Here is a 19,713-nt window from a genome sequence, read left to right as displayed (position 1 = left end):
CCATACTGTAACAACACTTTTCATGTTCCCATGTAACATGCAAATCTGCTTCTCAGTAGCTTTAAACTCTTTTTTTTCCAGCAAGTGGAGTGAGGAGTGGTGACAAAGCCTTTCATGTGGGCCGACATGGTTTGTTGCCTGAACAGATACAGTGGTCCCCCCGTATTCACAGGGGGTGTGTACCAGAACCCCCCCGTTGAATAGTTAGAACCCGCAAATAATTGGAAACCCTATAAAATGCTTAAAACCTCCTATTTTGTTTGTTAAAACTCAAGAAAAACTCACTAAAAATATTTATACCTGGTTTTTTTAATAGTTTTATCACAAAAAGTCCATTTTATGATGAAATTGACAAAAAAGAGGAATTTATGGATATTTCTAATAGAAAAATACTGCAAATAGGCAAACTTTTCTGCGATAATGGAGGGAAATGTTCAGAGAGAGATTCGTGAATGAGTGAGTCCGCGAATCCGGAGAACGCTGAAGTTCTTTTGGACTTCCATGAATGCAGTGAATCTGTCATATTGCATTTGATGTGAACCGAGTGGACTGAGGGTTGTTAGATATCCACATATCTAACATCTCAAAGGCTTAAGTCCTCCTCTTTAGCAATCTCATTTCTAAGACGAATGATCGGATGTGCCATACCTCCAGTTGGTTCAAGATTCTCACCTCCCTCCAATTATGAGTCTATTCTATTGTTAAGACATTTTGTTCTGTGTATGAACAAATGACAGATTTTTAGTGACCATATATTTCCGCTTAAATAAGACAACCTTTGAAATCCTAAAATTCACCCTGAAAATTGGGGGTTGTCTTATGATTACAATTCTAAAAATCAAACCTTGAATTCTAAGATGTGTATCGGTAGGCTGGCCTCCTTGTCCTTGATGCTATAGCCTAACCACCAACATACATGAAGATTGACTTTATGAAATAAACTGATAATAAAGGTAATAAAACCATTTTTACCTAATATATTAGTGGCATGTCTTCATAACAGATAGCCTTTTTGAAGAATAATTCTAAATCAATGAAACACTTTTATCTATGCAATCCCAGCTGAGAAGATGTAACACAGAGTTATGGTTGCGCTCATAGCAACCTTTCAGCAACCTTTACTTTTGGTATCTTTTTAGAAATTTCAATGGTAGTGTAATTATGGTAGCAATAACATTTAGGTAAACATAATATTCATTTTTCATTAAAAGTTTATCATACATATCACAAGACTGATCACATGTGCCACCATCATAAGGATTCCAGTCTGTGGTGGGTTGATTTTGGCTTCGTCGTCTATATCATACAAATCATCTTCGGTACCATCCATGGCATTTATTAAGTGATTTTGTGACACTTTCTGTTTTCACGTTCCCCCATGCTTTTATAACAAGATGCAGCAAGCATCAAGTGAGGCAGCACATAAAGCTGTTGTAACACTGTTTTAGAACAATTAAGTCATATGAACAATAATTGTTTGAGAATGGCGATGAAATGTAAACAAACAATGGCTACCTTTTTAGGCTACGTATGTATGAAAAACATGATATAGAATTGGCTTTGTTAAACCCAGCTTAGAATCATTTACGAAAGGAATGTATCTCTGATTAAGTTCCAATTGGCAACCAAAGACAGTGATGATATTAGTAAAATGCAATCAGCTGATTATTTTATGGCAGTAAACAGAAAACCAGGATGCAAAATGGGGCATCACTCTGTTCATATACTACTAGTATAGTAAAATGATAATATACATGCAAATGATTGATTACAATACAATAAGTTTTATTAAAATTATCATTACTATTCTTAATACAACTATTATTCGACTTCTGCAAGTGGACATCTATCAGTGTAACAACCTAACTGGGGCAGTAGTTACTCTCTCTCTCTCTCTCTCTCTCTCTCTCTCTCTCTCTCTCTCTCTCTCTCTCTCTCTCTCTCTCTCTCTCTCTCTCATCTCTCTCTCTCTCTCACACTAGACTGTAATACTAATGATACTCCTCCATCCTCCACTAAAAAATTCAGGTTCTTAGAATTCTGGACAAAGCGATTATTATATACATGAATTGACATAAACAACTGAATTGAGAAACAGCTGATTGCTGATGTTATTTATTTTTTTGTAAGTATTGAGCGTTTATTAAGAGCTCTGTTAAACTGTCAAAAACTGTTTAAACTGACGTTCTCAATGGGGGTGCTTGGCCTTATAAGTAAAAATAAAATACATTTTGTTTCATCCCTCATGCAATGTAGATCTCAAGAAGAATACTAATACTAGTAAATTAAAGCTGGAGGTTATAGCCGAGGCTGAATAAAATGCATAACGCCCAGGCAGAAGTGATGTTCGGAACTGGAGAAGTCGCACCTCATCCTTACACAATGAAGTATTATGTGACTTTTCAACCAAACTTTGTTAATTACGATAAAAGGTATCTCCTATGAGGCACAGTGTTATTTCCTGTTGATTCTGCTTGTTGGAGTGAGTCATTACGTATTATGATAAGTGTTAGTCGACAGACAGTGGACTGAGTGTTTAGGAATGCCACGTGGTCCATTTGCATGGAATAAGGCTAATTATGGCTAGAGTTGTATGAAGAAATATGTATTGTAGAAACATTGCTTCATAGCTTTTGTTGCATACATTGTTGAGCATATACATAGACTGTAAATTGTATGATGTGCTTAATAGGTAACTTTTAACTAGGGATTTTATTCATTCCAGTATTTGAGTATGTCCAAGAGATTTGTACCGGAATTGCCAAATGCCTGAATGGACTATCTGTCATTGTCAGTAGAGACAAAGAAAAAAGTGAACTTCCAATAAATCCGCCTTTTAAACGCTTTGGTTGCTGCATCGTCTTTGTTACTATTAGAAAACAACATTGAAGAGTAAGTTATAATTTGGGAAGACTATTTATATTGTTTTGCTGTATATACTAGATTAGGGCATATTTTGCTCAGTGCTGCATATTTCTTCTACAATTTTTTAATAAGGTGTGTTTTGTGTTTTATCTAAACCAATATCTATTTTGTTAATTGTCACTGTAGCTGGTGCTTGTCCTTTTAGGTTTTATTAGGTGCATTTGCATGCTCTTAGTGGACATGTCACTGCTCTGGGCACATATCTTCCTTTTTAATGTTCATCAGTATTATATAGATAGTATTACATAAGTTTAAGTAAACAACACTGTCATGAATTTACTTTCTTTGCATCATCATTCTTGATTTTTCCAAGTATAAGAGTTACCAGCTATTATAATGACACACTTTGTGTAATCCTTACTTTCAGTTGTTGAAGCAGTTACTCCTTTGTGCCTTACATTTCTGAATCTAATGAAAAACTTTCTGTTTTACAGGGAAAAATTGCCAAAAGTTGTCTCTTGCTTCTTTAAATGATAAGGGAAAGGAAATAACTGATAATTTCAAGGTAAACATCTTGAGTAAAACAGTGAAACTTCTCCATTGTCTATGTGATTGTTGGTCAAAGCTTCCATCAGTCAAGGCTGTGATGGAGCCAACTGCCAAAATCCTTGAAGCCATCTGTTTAGATCATTACCCGAATTCACTAAAGGAGATGATTACCAGACTAAAGAGTGCCATTGACTGTTTGCCGGGACCGAAACGGGCATTAGTCAAGGAAGCAAAGAAACCCAAGTCCCTAAAGATGTATGAACCAGTAATTGAAAGAGTGTAAGTATATTTTTTTAGAATGACTTGTGATTTCTGGAGACATCAGCTCTAGTTTAATGCAGGCATATGTAGTAGGCAGAGAAAACCCAAAAAAGTGGTTTGGAATAAATCTTACTCGCTGTCAAAGTTAGCTTATATCGTTTTGGCATTAAGTGCGATTGGCATTCAGTTTAAAAAAGAACTAATGCCCGACTAATCTACTAGGACTGTCTCTGTAATCACCTGATTCCCACAAGATGGCTTTGGAATGTTACGTTTCTTGTCATAGTCAAACCTAGTTTCACACCTCCCTCCTGGCTTCGAGCCTAAATATGTGAAATTGTCTATGCATTTTACTTGTAGGCCTCCTCTGTCTTGTATATGTACATAGCATCCCCTTCCTGTTTGCTAGACACCATAACCTTAAACTGACATTTATTTCTTAAACTTATTTACAATTCTTCTTCAGTCTCTGCAGTAATCGCCAGTTTATTTGCATATAAAAATTCCCATAGATTTTCATTCCTAATCCCTTCACTGATACATTTATAACCTGTACAAACACCAATGGGCTATGTGCTGATGCTTGACTTCAAACATATTGGTTTCGGTAAAAGCTGTTATCATTGCTGTGCTTGTTCTAAATATCTTCAACAAACATGATAAACTTTTCTGGCACTTTCCTCTTTCTTAAAACAAAACTCTATCTCCCTTGGTATTCTACCAAATGCTTTCTATTGGTTTAGAAATGCACAGGAGAACTTTTGTTTACATTCCAGCCTCTTATCCTTGTAACTGTCTTACTATAAAGACATCATCAACTGTACCTCTTCCTCCAATGGAACTATACTGCTGTTAATCATCAATCTTTTCAGTTACTAGTATAATCTCAAAAACTTATAGAACAATTGTTGGGTAGTTTGATTTTTCTGTAATTACCACACTCCATAATATTTTCCATCTGTTTAAACTCTATTAACATTTGTACTTTCTTCACAAACTATGATATACTTCATTCCAGTTTGCCCTTTCAAGTTCAATATCCATTTTTCCCAATTATACCAATTACCTTTAACATTTCAATTTGTATCTCTGATGGATGTGGTGCCTTCCTATTCTATATTTTACTAGTAGCTTTCTTTACTTTATAGATTGTATCTCCATCACTGACTCGTTTACTCTCCCCATCTGACCATATCCCTTTCAATTTCATTTTTAAAGATGCTATGTCAGACCATCATTGTTTTCATGTCATCATTGGTATGCAATCTATATCCTTCGTATCTTCCATGACACCAGACTGATCCAGATCGTCTTTGCTCTTTTGTTAAGATTGATATTCTGTAAATGTTTGATATTTTCAAAATGTTATTTCTACGTTCCTTTGTACCTGACCTGTTGAGCTCCTCTAGCTTTTCCAGAACTTCTTATATTACGTACACTTAACTTTACGAAACACATTAAAAAATGTGAGGGAAAACATAAAAAACTAACTTTGCGAAACACATTAACAAAACTGTAACACTTAACTTTACAAAAACTTAAAATAAAATTTTTTTGTCTCATTTTTACATTTTTTTTAAAAACTTTTATATACTTTACTTTTTTTTTTTTTTTTTTTTTTTTTTTTTTTTACAAAATTTCAATTTCTTCACCACTTTCAACTTTCTGGTTTTTCGTAGTATCAACTGGTTCTTCTTTTTGCTTACTCCTACTAAAGGCTTCTTTAAAAAAGAACTATCTAAGGAAGATTGCTTCTGCCTGCTTTTGACATTGTTCCTGAAACCGACTCAGGCAAACGTCATTGAACTGTGCAAGCTACGACCTGTGTAAGCCTTTTTGGGGTGTGTCTTTTCTACAAATGATTGCACCTTATGAAAAGCAGCTAGAGTATCCTTAATTTCTGCCGTTGTCGTAGCGTCATCGTCCTCCTCCTCACCGCTGCTAGAGAACTCTTCTTGAACAACGTTATATTGCATGGCCTCCCAACTCCTTCAAGATATCCGTCGTAAGCTCCTCTTGGTGCTCCTCGAGAAGGTGATTGATGTTGTCCTCGTCGACGACCAGCCCCATGGACTTGCGAGTGCAACGATCTCGTCAAGATCTGGTTGCGAAACAGTTTCAGGTATCGTCAACTGTCCTGGATCTGCAGCACCAGCTTGCCCGCCCGTCGCAATCCCTCGAAGTCGTTGGGCGGATACGGCATCAGGCCAGAGTTTCCTCCCACGGAGAATTCAAGATTCGCCTCAAAACCTCCTGCCAAGCTTGGTTGGTGAGTCGGATGCATATCCAACATTGAAATGCCCCTTATCCAAAATTCACTCAAGGTGAGGTTTGTGGTATCGGTGATGGGTTGAATCATCTCTTGAAAAAGAGTTTCGTACACAGCTTCTTGAAGTTCGATATCACTTGCTGGTCCACTGGGCTGGAGGAGAGGGGTGGTGTTAGGCGAAGATAAAGAACCTTGATAAACGAATACTCCGCTAGGATATCTTCCTCGAGGCCAGGAGGGTGAGCAGGGGCATGTCCAACAACAGCTGACATTCAGAGGGAGGCACTTCTCTTCCAATAATTTCTTCACTGTCGGGCCGAAAACACAATGATACACAAGTAGGGGGCTTCACCTTGCGAATCCCCACTGGCATTCGAAACAAAGTGCAAGCGTAAGCCTGTCTTTCATAGGCTTATGCCCGGGTAGCTTCTTCTCCTTCTTTCCGCGTGATGTATGTCCGACGAGGCATTTTTTCCATCAAAGGCCAGTCTCATCACAGTTGAAGACTTGCTGAGAACTGTAGCCTTCGTTGAGCATCATCTCGTCGAACGTCTTAATAAAAGCTTCGGCCGCTTTAGTGTCCGAGCTGGCCGCCTCCTCATGCCGCACCACCGAATGGATGCCAGTCCGTTTATGGAATTTTTGAAACCACCATGAGAAGCCTTGAACTCTGGGGTTGGCGTCGATGTCCCTTCTCCTCTGTTGTCTTTGGCCTGGGCCCCCCCTGGGCAATCAAATCGCCGAAAATAGCGCTGGCCTTGTGGCAGATTGCCGTCTCGGTTATCGTATCGCCAGCAATTTCTTTGTCTTTTATCCAGACAAGAAGCAGCAGCCTTTCCATCTCATCGTGCACGTGGCTCCTCTTGCTGGACAAAATAGTGACACCCTTGGAAGGTGTAGCTGCTTTGATGGCATCCTTCTGCTTAAGGATGGTGCCTATTGGTCGATGGATTTCGGCCGTATTCCTTGGCGATCACACTCAATTGCATACCAGCTTCATACTTCTTAATTATCTCCATCTTTGTCTCCAAGAAAAGCATCCTCTTCTTTCCGTGAACTTCAACTTTCTTGGGACCCATGACTACGTAATATACTGTACATAATTAAGTTATGTAGTATGTATACATATGAAGTTAAGTTCTCACACAACACAATAAAGTAGTACTACAACGAAATCACTAACGAATTACGTTAATAAACGAAATCGTATAGAATGAACGAATTCCGCGTGCTTACAATACCTATGATGCCGCGAAGTGGCCGAAGAAGCACGCCGCTACGTAGATATACGATGGGAGAGATGCTGACCAATAGGAGAGCAGGATCTTATGTGGTGACTAGCATCAGGAACCAATGGTAGCAGTGGGAGGATGGTGGCGAGTCTACTCAGTTGGTGGCGCGTGAGTTTTGAAATTGTTATTGGTGGTCCGGGCGAATCTCGGACTTTACAGCAACAACCTTTCGTATCTTGAACAATTTTTGTATGTAGAGCCACAAAAATCTTTGTAATTTGCTTTCGTATCTCGAGTTTTTCGTAAGTTGAGCCTTTCATATGTCGAGGTACCACTGAATATATATATATATATATATATAGTATATATATATATATATATATATATATATATATATATATATATATATAACACATATACATATACATATACTATACATATACATACATACATACATACATATCATACATACATACATACATACAGTGGACCCCCGTATTCACGTTCTCCAGATTTGCGGACTCACACATTTGCGGATTTCTCTCGAGAACATTTCCCTGCATTATTCGCGGAAAATTTGCGCATTCGCGGTATTTTTCTATGATAATATCCACAAATTCCTGGGGTTTTTTATGAATTTCATCATAAAATGCACTTTTTGTGATAAAATACTATTAAAAAACCATGTAGGAAAATTTTTAGTTGGTTTTTCTTGAGTTGGAACTAACAAAATAGGCTGTTTTTTAGCACTTTTATAGGGGTTCCAAACATTCGCGGGTTCTGACTATTCACGGGGGTGGGGTCTGGTACGCATCCCCCGCGAATACAGGGGACCACTGTATATATATATATATATATATATATATATATATATATATATATATATATATATATATATATATATATATATATTTATTTATTTATTTATTATATAAAGTATAATAACCCAAAATAGCAGATGCTTTTGACTATTTATACAAATGATTTCACTCATAGGAGTATTTGACCAGTAGTTAAGAAGGAAAACTACCTATTGGGAGCACTTCAGTGACCTACTCATTAGTTTTGCAATTATATTACTAAAATTAGATGTGTTTTCACATGAAGTCATTCTTTCAGGGTATAGAATTAATTTTAATTTAACTTTCAGAAAATCATTCCAGTTTTTCTTAAGTCAAAAGAAATTAATTTTTAATTATTGGTGGTACGTACTCCAGATTTTAGCATTCCATGCAGAGTGAAATTTTTGTCATAATAATTTTGATGTACTTTTGAAAGTCTTCCAAAGTAAGGGGAGGGGAATACTTTTAATCCAATCATTTTATTACTTTATTAGCAGGGTGTAACATTTAGTACTTTATTAATGTAGTGTGATAGTACTATGTAATTATTATTGCAGTGTTATAAACAGTATTAGTGAGCGTAATATTTACTAATGTAATTATTAGTGCAGTGCGTATAACAAGGTGAATCCAAGAGGTTGTTGGATTTCAGCATCATTTGTAGGACCTCTTATGACCACAGTAAGTTAAATGTTGGATATTTGGCATCATTGACAATTGTGATTATTTTAATCTCCCCAACAGAATTGAAGGCATGAAGAATCTGTTGGTACCAAAGACTTCCAGGAAAAACAGAACTCTTACAGAAGTTGAAGAGAGAGCGAAAGGGTGCAAAGCGAGAAATCCAAAGGACACAGCATTCTTAGCCAGGCAACAACTCATGGAAACTTTGCAAAGGTAGTTATCAAAACCTTCATCCTTTTCCATATCTTAAAATTATTGCATTACTGCTTGTCCTTCAAAACTGTGGGAACATTCTAATTATGAGCTTGAGGTATGTACTGTCAGTGTTGTTTATTTTCAAGTATACAATCAACTTTTTTTCTACAGTACAAACCATCTCCTTTTTATTTAGGAATATCTTTCAGTCAGTGCAAACTGGAAATACGGGTAAAAAGCTTGGTTACAAAGTATTTAACCAAGTGGTTTTACAGGTAGAGAAAAGGGGTGGAAGTGGGAAAGTAATCTTTAAAAAATTATCAATTGCCTTAACTTTTCCTTCTTTGCAATGTATGTACAAAGAGTATGGAAGTCTGGATACCTTAAGGTCAGTTTTATATTGTGGCCAAGGGCACGCACAAAGTAGTTGTCTGCCACCCTAACATATTCATGATGAGAAGAAAGTACAAACATTGCTCCTACACAGTCTGCAAGAAATTGTTAAAACAGGAGCATTTGATCCAGTCTGATCCTTGAAGGCCCAGCGCTGCTCCTCCCTCAACCAAAGACAACACCTGACAGACCACTGCTTCCCGGAGGATAACCAGATTCCTTATACTGACCCAGACAAGTCCCTCAATACAGGTGCCAGTTGTGGTTTAGCCACTGTCAGAACCCCTGTTTTCAACTTGAAGCACCACCACCCCCTATAGTATGGTGCTTGGTGAAACTGATAAAGGAGAGGAACGTCCTGGGCACTCTCCATGAACTCCCCTGTCCACCACAAAGGAGAACCTTCCTCGCTACCACCGCAAAACTAATGGGGTAGACAGGGTACCCAACTATTAAGCAGGCTATGGAAACCTGACGCTGAGTGGGTCATTCAAACCCCTCTCTGTGCGATCCTGTGGAGTTGTGGTGAGATGAGGTACTCTGCTTACCTGTCAACCCAAAGATCATGAGAGCAAAATAACTCTGTTACCAGTGGTAAAACTCAATCTGCAGACTGGATACGCAATAAAGCAAATGGGCCACACAAACTCCTTGGTGAGTAGGTTTCTAGCAAACCCTTCTCCGTGGAGCAACTCAGAAGAGTTGTGGTGAGATGGAGGATGCCTTATGCGCCAGACAAAAACAAAACTGAACAGCCTTAAACTCGATGTGAGCCTGAGATGGCACCGAGACTGTGCCACTCTGACCTCCGCGAGGAGGAGAGTACCTGGATGAAAACCTACCAAGATTTACTACACAAGGCAAAGGACTGACTTTGTTATATCATTGCCTGCCTGCAATAGGAAAAGAGAGCAAGGTCAAGGTAAAGGAACCGCAGACTAAATCACACCCACTGAAGGAAGTTTACTAGGAAAGACTACTGCAACAGAAAATCCTTTTCCAATGCAGTGATCCATAAAGCCAAGACCATTGTAACCTCGCATAACTACCTCAGAAGATCATGAGTACCTCATGGACAACTGAAAAGTTAATATTAGTATTATTAAAACATGACACAGCTGCTGACGAACCCTTCATTAGAAGCTGCTATATTTCAGCCAAAAATTATTACAAGGTAACCTTGACTTAAGATGCGTTTGGTCTTTGTCTGTTCTCCATTGAGAAAAGAACAAACAAAAGCGCTTAAAAGCAAAACCAATACTAGAACTTTCAGGGACAAAGTCACACAAGTAAGCACTTATGATTGATAAATCACAAGAATCATATAAAGGAAACAGCCAGCACACACAGGACTGAGAACAAGAAACATTTGGATACCACCCTTGTTTAGTCAGTACATGGCTGGTACAGTGCATGCACAGGATAGTCTACATGTGAAAGGCACAGTGTTTGTAACCTTGTAGGAACAAAACATATTATTTAAAATTTGTTATTTTTGTTTTGTATTGTAAATTTGATTTTTGTAAGTCACCAAACCTAACAATTTATTTAAAAAAAATATAATCGCCACAATTATTTTTCATCCCTTCTTTGTGGCATGAGATTTAATTTTGAACAGGTCAGAGTGTATGAATGCCAGATATTCCAAGAAAGTTTAAATTTTCTTTCTCTTTTTAGTGATGCTGAACGAAGAGGGAAGGTCAACCAGATCATGGCTGGACTTCAGAGTCAAGAGAGCGATCACAAGAAATTGAAGTTGAAAAAGTTTTAAATTCTTAATGTTTAGGGTAGTTTTATATTGTTTAAAATTATCTTATCAATTTATTTTATATATAATAATGAAAATTTTACTTCTCCCATCGTATTTCAACTTTTGTTGATACTTAATCGACACTTGAAGAGTTGTGTCCTGTTTGCAAAAGTTGAAAGAAAACTATATAACTAGAGTACAAAACTTCCCTAATTGAGGTAGTAAAATGTTATCCACAAAACCTACCATCAGAGGTAACTAAGGCCATTTTTTCCCACTCAATTCTTATCCTTTAGGGAATTAGAAACTTACTGACGAGGTCTATGAGTCAGCTTTTACTGTAGCATCATTGATGGTATGCTTGGCATATCTTATGTTTGATGCTGTACTATAGTATATTGCAAAATATTCCATATAAATACCATTCCAGATTCCAAATTACAGCCAACTACTGATTTCAGCTACTGCAAGTTAAGAGGGAGTGGATGGAAAATGCCATTGAAATAGACGAAATGCAATATTGCTCTGGGCAAAATGGACACTGCTAAAGAAATTTAATCTATATAGTTTCCGGAAAGATTCATGTGTAAAGCTGTAGAAATTTAAGTTGATGCCAATATCAGGCAAGTTAAAAATATTGGAGAAGGGGGTTATTGGAAAATTTTTAGATTTCAGTATGTCAAAAACATTAATAAACATAAACCTTACCCTTCATCAACCTGGATAATCCAAGATAGAGCCTTTCTTCTTGGAATTTCAATAATCTGAATCAAATGCATCCTTTATCATATAGTTGAACTTACAAAACTTCCAGAAGTTAAATATGAGTTAAACATTAACAGCTAGCACTCTCCCAGTTGATAAAATGACAAATTTTTAAATCAATTTCTATTTTTCATAGCTAACAAACCTTCAGTCTTAACAATAAGATATTTTCCAAGTGGACATACGAGGTGAAAGGTGGTCAGAGACTGCACATTCAACCTTGTGACGCACCAGTCTTTTCCTAACATGCCTTAGGGAGTTGACGCTTACGCTTTGCTCTCCTTCCAAGCCGATTTTTCTGCCCGTGTTCTGTTGGGCTACGGTGTTCACCCTCCTTGGAGGGTTTATTGTCGCATTTCTTGGAGGTCCCTTCTCCACCCCCGCCCGTAACTGTGTAAGAATATTTGAGAAATACTGTATATTCAAGAGATAATCATCTCTGATGAACTGAAGATAAGGAGCTTGGCAGACTACTGGGTCAGTTGTCCATACGCGAACAAACCCTCGGTCTTAACAATAGGATAATTTCTAGCGCCTAGCTGGATCCGGTAAAAAAGTAGATGAAAGCAAGCAATCTTGTGGTATCTGGCAAAGCATGCGTAGATCGGGTGAAGAGTGGTCAAACGCCGAACATCTTCGCCAGTCTTTCTTTACCGCCTTGGGACGATAGTTGGGTTTATTCCTCTCTTGGCCTTTTTCCCGGTTTTCGCGCCCGTTTCGTTCCTTTAGTGTGTTTGTGTGTGTTTTTACCTAACATTATGGCTTCTTCTGCTCCTTCTCGATATCAGCATTGGTGCCCCGGAATTCCTGGATTCCCGTGTTCTCGTTTCTTGGCTTCGTCAGCGACGGACCCTCACATCACTTGCAGTGGGTGTCGTTCCAATTTTTGTATGATTACGAATCCTTGTACAGAATGCCGGCCATGGCCTTTGGAGCAGTGGAGGAAGTTTCATGGTAAGAGGGAGCATCGGAGAGTCTCCACTCTTCCTTCTTGGGAGGGTTTTACTCCTATTCCCTATGTTTCATCTTCCGCAGTAGTCAACCCCCATGGTAGCGTTGCCCCTGCTTCTCCTTCCTTTTCTTCCATTGATTCGTCGATGGAAGTAACGGGAGGTTGCCAGGGTATTATTTGTAATGTAGCCCCCTCTTCCTCGGGAATTTTTTCGTTCCCGAGAAGGGTGAGGTTTTTTCATCATTCTCTTCTCTTCCAGAGTCGGAGGCGTCCAAAATGGTGGGGATTTGGAAGATGCTTTGTAGGGGGGGCTAGGGGGGGGGGGGGGGGGGCGGGGGGGGGGGGGGGGGGGGGGGGAGCGGGGGGGGGGGGGGGGGGGGGGGTTGCTAGCGCATTTTGAGGAGGCTCGCATTCCCCCTCCCCAGTCCAGCCAGGCCATCCACCTCCCCCCTCCCGGCCTCGTCTCCACAGGTGGGAGCAGTCGGCCATCTTGTATTGCTCCGCCGGTGTCTGCTGCCGCCTTGTCTCGGAGTGATGCTTCTGCGTCAGCCCCGATGTCGTCGTCACGGGGCCCATCTTTGTGTATTCCTCCGCCAGTGGCGTCTCTTTCCCCCCTCGCTCAGAGGGAAGGTCATGACGTCACCCTCATCGATGACGTATCTTCCAGTCGCCTCCGAGCCGCCTCTCTTAGCCGTGACGTTATCTCTGCTGCCCAGTTCGAAACATCTCCCTTCCTTGTCTTCGGAGCCTTCTCTGGCGCATCAGTCTGAGCTCGTATGCCAGGCGGTGCTTCAGAGGCTGGACTCTGTTTTAGATGTGAAGTTGGCTGCCTTATCGGTTGGGAGGACTGGTAGGAAATGCGTTGCTTCGTCCCCGCCTTCCGAGAAGAGTGCGCATAAGAAGCTGGTGCTGTCTCCTTCTCCCTCTTCCCCCTCTGCGCCTCGTGGGCGTATTAGGCATTGAAAGGCTAAGGACCTTGCCCTTCCTTCACCGCTGAGGGAGGAACAGCACGGACGTGTTCCCGAGAGTGCTGTGGTTTCGGGCAGTGTTAGTGATGTGTGCTCTGCAGGGGTTGCTTCGCCGCTGGATCTCGTACGTGCAACCCCCCCCACCCTGTCCTTGCACATTGCGAGCACGTTGCAACCTCCCTCGTCCGTGCACGTGATGGTAGTGCTCCTTCTTCTCCAGGCCTATTCGTCGCCGTAAAGACCTGAAGGTGCCTGTCAAGAGGTTGAAGGTAGTGAGCACGGTGCTGCTGCAGCCGGAGTGTTTGCTTGCTTCCAAGTCTTCCACTATAAGGGATTCTCCATTAATCTCGAGTGCTCGAGTCCCCCCCACCTCATGTACGTACGGCCGCCACGCTTGTGTCTGTTCATGGTCATTTGGAGTCACCTGTTGAGGTAAGTGATGTGCCTAATGTTACAGTGGGTTCGTATCGGAGGCTGACACTTCGACCCAGCCCAGATAGGCTAGTAGAGATTTCAGACTGTTTGCCTACTAACCCTTCCCGTGAATTTTAGTGAAGAAAACGCATTAGAGGAGCCTACACATCCTTCTCGTCGTCGGTCGCCAGTGCCAGAGCAGGAAGAAGGGGACACGCAGGAGTTTCTGTCTTCCTTTTCGGAGGTTGTTGATCTCATTCGTGGGTTCAACAATTTGGAAAGTAGGACTCAGGATCGGTCGTCTTACACTCCTTGCTTGGAAGCCTTGGTGGGAGCTGCTCAGGACCCCAAATCATCTCTCCAACTGCCGTTGTCAGGGCACATTCAGTCGGTCTTGCAGAAGGTTAACACCTCTGTTTCTAAAGACCGGGACGGTTCACTTCGCTCTAGAGGCTCTACCAAACTCCTGCCCCCACCTCTCACAAGACATAGGAAGTACTATGCTATGAGCTCTGCATTTTGTTGTCACGCCACCATTAACCCAGACGTCATTCGCCTGAAGCCGGGTTTGACTTTGGAACAGGTGAGGTCAGTGGTTCTGTCCTTATCTCCGCAAGACGGCTTAGCCTTGGAATCTACGGCGGCCTCCATGTTGCAGACGGTTTCTTGGCTGGACCTCTGGTCTGTGGTGATTGCCAAGATAGCTTTTGACAGGTCCCCTGATGGGTTGGAGAGTGCCACCTCGCTTGCCAGTCTTTTGCAATCCGGGGGCAAGGCATTTTCTTATTTGGCTCACGTCAGTGCCAATTTATGGGCTAATCTTCTTCTGGTTAGGAGGGACGCGACTTTGTATAGGATGGAGAGGTTGCTCGACACCGAGTCTTTGCTGGCCTTGGGGAACGGTGACTTGTTAGAATTGCAATTTTTGTTTCCATGGACCGAACTCGACAATGCGATAGACCGATGTCGGGCTGACACCAAGGACCGTCTGGTGCACCAAGCCGTATATAAATCAGAGCCCCACCCTCGGAGACGTTTGGCCCCCCCTCCTCCCCCGGTCCAGCAGCAATCGAGGAGATCGTCCCCTGGTAGGCCATCGAGACCTCGAGTTTGGCAGGGGCCTTCCCGTCGTCACAGCCCAAGTCTCAGGATCAACGCCCCTTTCGCTCTTGTTCCTTTTTACCAAGAAGAGGCCCTAGGGGCAGAGGTCAAGGGGGCCGTCGGTAGGTTGGGCGCCTCTCCCTCTCCTGCGCCATGGGTGGGGTGGTGCCTGGCTGGCCATTGGGCCAAGTGGAAGTGTTACGGGGCGGAGAAGTGGGTGGTAGATGTCCTTTCGGTGGGATACCTGTTGCCATTCGACTTCTCTCCTCCTCTGTCGGACAAGCCGCAGCTCAGGAAGACATATCCCCCAGATTCTCTGAAGTTCTTGGCTCTTCAGGAGGAGGTGCAGAAAATGCTGGACAAGGATGCGATAGCGGAAGTAGTGGGTCCGTCCCCGGGGTTTTACAGTCACATCTTCTTGGTGCCCAAGGCATTGGGAGAATGGAGGCCTGTGATCGACTTATCCACCTTGAATCGCTTCATCAGGAGGACACGGTTCAAGATGGAGACCCCACGCTCGGTGTTGGCAGCCGTGAGGGAAGGCGACTTCATGCTGTCGATAGACTTGAAGGACGCATACTTCCAAATCCCTGTTCATCCCACGTCCAGGAAGTTCCTTCGCTTCTCTCTGGCGGACAAGATCTTCGAGTTCAAAGTCTTGTGCTTCGGGTTGACCACAGCCCCTCAAGTGTTCACAAGGGTCTTCTCTCTCGTGTCAAGGTTGGGCCCCATGCTCAGGGAGATTCCGTTTTGTGATGGTTACCACTCGACGAAATTTGCGTTGGCGTCTCGGCAACATTTCCAGGGAAAAGCTGCTGCAAGACAGGGATCGTGTTCTTCGGTTCTGTCTGGACCTGGGCATATTAGTCAACCAGGAAAAGTCGAACCTCATACCTACTCAAAGGATTCTCTACCTGGGCATGGTCATCGATACGACAGTGGCAAGAGTTTTTCCGTCAGATCAGAGATTGGAGAAGTTGCAGGCTGTGGCGCACAACTTCCTCTCAAAGTCGCATGAGTCAGCTCATCAGTGGCAGGTTCTTCTGGGAGAGCTATCTTCCCTGGAGAAGCTGGTCCCCCATGGGTGTCTTCATCTTCGGTCTCTGCAATGGAGACTGGGGGAATTCTGGTCTCTGGTGGGGGGGACTCTCCTGTTTATGGTCCCACTGTCTTTGAAAGTGAGAGAAGACCTTCGTTGGTGGCTGGACGACCAGAATCTATTGAAGGGCGTCCCTCTGCATTCTCTCCCTCCGGACTTCCTTCTGTTCTCGGACGCCTCCCTCGCAGGTTGGGGCGCGCACTTAGGTGGCCTCATCGCTTCAGGCGTTTGGGGTTTAGAGGACAAGCAGCAGCATATCACTGTCTTGTAGTTGAAGGCGGCTTTCCTGGGTCTGAAGGAGTTTCAGGGGGATTGGGTTAGAGGGTCACTCTGTCGTTCTCATGTCGAACAACCACCACGGTGGTAGCCTACGTGAACAAACAGGGAGGCCTAGTTTCTCAGCAGCTTCATGCCTAGACCGTCGAGCTTCACCAGTGGGCAATCAGTGTAATTTGGTAGAGCTTTCAGCCAGGTATATCCCAGGGAAACGGAACGTGATCGCAGACAAAGAACTCAGTTGCCAGGATCAGATCTTAGGCACAGAGTGGTCCCTTCATCAAGTGGTGGCGGACAGGCTTTTCCAGATTTGGGGGAGACCCATACTGGACCTTTTCGCAACACGTTACAACAGGAAACTGGAAGTGTTCTGTTCAGTGGTCCCAGATCCTTGGCATTGGCAGAAGACGCATTCCAACGCCTCCTGGGACAACCTGGAGGTGTGTGCCTTCCCTCTGTTTTGTTTGATCGTCAGGTTCTGAACAGGCTGTTGGGTTTGCAGGGTCTCAGAATGATTCTGGTGGCCCGTCTGTGGCCTCAGGCGGAATGGTTTCTAGATCTGCTATCGTTGTTGTCGGAGATTTCAAGGGAGATTCCGCCGTTGGCGGCATCTCCTGTGTAAGCCCCATGCAGAAAGGTTCCACCAGTCAGTAGAATCCCTGTCTCTTCACAGTTGGAGGCTATCAACTATCTCCTCCGAGAGAGAGGTTTTTCTTTTCAGAAGTCAGCTGGGCACATGTCCAGCAGTCTTAAAAAGTCAACCTCGTAGTTTACCAAGGCAAATGGGCGATCTACTGTGATTGGTGTCGTAAACGGGGTTTTCCATACAATCAACTTACCTGTCAGATATATACATAGCTAAGACTCCGTCGTCCCCGCACAGAAATTCAAATTTCGCGCCACTCGCTACAGGTAGGTCAGGTGATCTACCGGCCTGCCCTGGGCGGCAGGACTAGGAACCATCCCCGTTTTCTATCATATTTTCTCTGTCGCCGGTGGTATCAACATTGTTGCTATTACCTCCTGACTTAGATTCTTATTTCATCCTTTGATCATCGTTTATCGGCTTTTTGGTGACGTATCTGGATCGTGTTTTATGGGCATTCGCTTACTGTTGGAACTGGTTTTTGGACTTGGCTTTTTTGGAATTTTCTCAGTTAATGTCTGATTCAAATGTGGTAGTGGTGAGAATGTGTGTGAATGTAGGCTGCAGGGTGAGGATACCGAAAGCTTCGGTTGATCCTCACACTGTATGTCGTAAATGTAGGGGGTTTCAGTGTTCTGCTACTAATGCTTGTCATGAATGCGAGGGATTAAATGCAGAAGAATGGAAGACTTTAACTTCTTATTTGAAGAAGTTAGAGAGGGATAGGGTTAGACGTCTGAAAGGTGTGAGTTCAAGGCCTATTGAGCCTTTTATTGATACTTTTTCTAATCCTAATGATTTAGATTCTCCCTATGTGTCTAATTCACAAGGTTTACTTTCGGAATCGGCCTCGGAAATCGCGCGATCTGAAAGCTACTATTCGAGACATGAAGTCCAAAATGGCGACTTACAAGTAAGGCTAGTGAAAGTGAGCATTACAGTGAAGTGAGTTCTCCCAGTGTTGTGGAGGGGGCGTTTGATCGTCCCTGCGACGCGTCCCAGGCCTAGACCTCTTCCAAGCTCCCATGCCCAGAGGAGAAGGAAAGTCGAAAGCCTAAGGAGGTCGTGGGGAATCCCCAACGGTCAGACGTCCCTTCAGCAAGCTCTGTTTCGTGGCAGGCTGCTCAAGGGCGCTTTAGAAAAAGCGTCCTTCGTGAGTGTTTCTCATCCTCTCCCTCTCCCTCACCTAAACGAGGGTTGGAAGGAGTCGGATTTATCGAGGCCTCTGAAATGGCATTTGAAAGAACCCGAATTTGATTCGAGTGGCCAGAGCGTTTCTCAGATGACGCTCCCTCGTCTATTAAGAAGGCGAAGATGGCGTCAGCGTCACCCGACGAGGACAGCAGAAGAACCCTTTCCTACTTCATCCCCCGATTGATGACGAAAGGCGTCGTGCAGTTGACGTGGGAGAAGCTTCAAGGAAGATTATCATGGCAGTACAAGAACAACTGGCCTCTTTGGTGGGAGTGTTAGCGCCTCGTAGGAAGGACGTTGCGCTTCCAATCAAGAAGTCTCGTCCTCTCTCCCCTGCTAAGCGATAGGCGTCATGCAAACGTGAAGCTTCTAAACGTATCGAAGAAGCTTCGGGTTCGAGAGCGAGATCGGGAGCTTACGGAAGACACGTAACGCCAGAGAGACGTGAGACGTCTTTTAGGCATGAAGCGTCTTTGAAAGCTGATTGTAGACGCGAGGCTCCAACCAGTATTTTGGCGCCAGTTAGGACGCCTTTTGAGAGCGGAGCGTCTTCCAGGCGCGAGGCGTCATGGACGTCAGCAGCCACGTAAGCGGGAGGCGTCAGCCAGGACGCTTGGCGGACGAGAAGCGTCATCCAAGCGGGAAGCGTCATCCATTTATGGAGAGAAGCCTGAGCTTTTGGCGGCCTTCCAGGATTATTAAAGCGGGGAAGAGGAAGGAATATCATTCCCTTAGCCCCTCTCCTATTAGGAGTTTTTGTCTCCTCCAGAGGAAGAACGTACGGAGTTGGCAGCGGAGACTCAATTAGATCCCGAGTTTAGAAGTAGACTCGGAGGAAAGAGTATCAAGGAAGAGAAGGAACTGTCGAACTATAAAGTTTTGACTGCCTTCCTTGCTTTCAGAGGAGTATGGAGACGACTTGACTTCCCTGCCAGCTCCTCCTCCTCCGCGCTCTCTTTTTTCGAGTGCTAAGACGAAGAAATCTTCGTCTTTTCTCAGAATGAAGCCCGCCATTTCGATGAAGAGGGCTCTTCAGTCCTTAGACTCTTGGATGAAGTCTAAGAAGGAGTTAGTCAGAACGGTCTTAGTGCATGCCTCCAGCGAGACTAGCTGGTAAAAGAGGCATTTGGTATCAGACGGGAGAGAATATGGGTATTGCTCTTCCGTCTACGTCAGAAGCGGACTTTTCGACCTTAGTTGACGCTTCAGTAGACAAGGTCTGAACTCTGCACGTATTACTTGGGGCATTTCTGAGCTG

Source organism: Macrobrachium nipponense, chromosome 13 (assembly GCF_015104395.2).
Source record: "Macrobrachium nipponense isolate FS-2020 chromosome 13, ASM1510439v2, whole genome shotgun sequence".
NCBI lineage: Eukaryota > Metazoa > Arthropoda > Malacostraca > Decapoda > Palaemonidae > Macrobrachium > Macrobrachium nipponense.
The sequence above is the reverse complement of the archived record's forward strand: the minus strand, read 5'-3'. Positions refer to the sequence as shown.